Source organism: Etheostoma spectabile, chromosome 15 (assembly GCF_008692095.1).
Source record: "Etheostoma spectabile isolate EspeVRDwgs_2016 chromosome 15, UIUC_Espe_1.0, whole genome shotgun sequence".
NCBI classification, from domain to species: domain Eukaryota; kingdom Metazoa; phylum Chordata; class Actinopteri; order Perciformes; family Percidae; genus Etheostoma; species Etheostoma spectabile.
This window is the reverse complement of record NC_045747.1, coordinates 35,080,029-35,080,957: the sequence shown is the minus strand read 5'-3', so window position 1 is coordinate 35,080,957 and position 929 is coordinate 35,080,029. Positions and strand designations below refer to the sequence as shown.

Genomic DNA, 929 nt, shown 5'->3' with positions numbered 1-929 from the left:
ATGAGATGGATGTGGGTGCAATTCAGGGATGGATAAGGCACTCAAGGTGCTCCCCCCTTGATGTCTGGGGGGGGACATATTGTCTGTGATGCCGAGATGTTGTGGACCGAACCGGCTGTGCGGCAAATGGAAAAACTGTATATTTTTCTTGCTTCTTTTTTTATACTGTGATATATTTTGTCTGATTTTTTTTTCAGTTTACTGTTTTTTGTAAGATATTTTTTGTTCAGTCCCATGAAATATATCTAATTTGTTGCACTGACTTGTTCACTGTAGTGAAACATAAAATAATGTTTTAACAGCAGGTGTTGTATCTGCAAATATTTCTATGCATGTAACATCTAACATATTTTAGTTTATGGCAAGGCATAGTAAGATGAGGATGCTTTTCATTATGCCCAACAGTGTGTAGTTGGTTAGGCAAAAATCTGGTAATGTGAATGAAGTGTGTGGCATTTCATGCAAAAGTTTGATTTTGATAATGCTATGTGTAGTTTTGGTTTCAGTATTCATGTTGCAGGATATATGAGGTATTTTTGCAATTTGGGTGTGTGGTTTTGTGAATTGTGTTAAGTGTTTTGATAAAACCAACCTAGTTTCTAAAATTGTGTTTTAGCAGTTGGAAAAAAACTGTAATATTCTCCTGTTGATCCAGAATGCTGCAGTGCCTGTTCTGACAAGAACTAAGAAAAGAGATCATATTTCTCCTGTATAAGCTTCTCTGCACTGGCTTACTGTGAAATCCAGGATTGAATTTAAAATCCTTCTCCTGACCTACACAGTTCTTATTGGTCAGGCACCATCTTATCTTGAAGAGCTCATTGTGCCTTATTGTCCCATTAGAACACTGCACTCCCAGAATTCAGAGTAACTTGTGGTTCCTAGAGTCTCTAAAAGTAGAATTGGAGCCAGAGCGTTCAGCTATCAGG

The 929-nt window shown here is 37.5% G+C and overlaps 1 protein-coding gene and 1 long non-coding RNA gene across 7 annotated transcripts in view; one reads left to right on the top strand and one right to left on the bottom strand.

Annotated features, from left to right (window-relative positions):
* LOC116703091 (serine/threonine-protein kinase BRSK2) overlaps positions 1–929 on the bottom strand; it is a 39,343-nt gene that overhangs the window by 27,884 nt on the left and 10,530 nt on the right. The gene's annotated exons all lie outside the window — the stretch shown is intronic.
* Positions 1–929, top strand: part of LOC116703092 (uncharacterized) — a 14,339-nt gene that overhangs the window by 13,110 nt on the left and 300 nt on the right. The gene's annotated exons all lie outside the window — the stretch shown is intronic.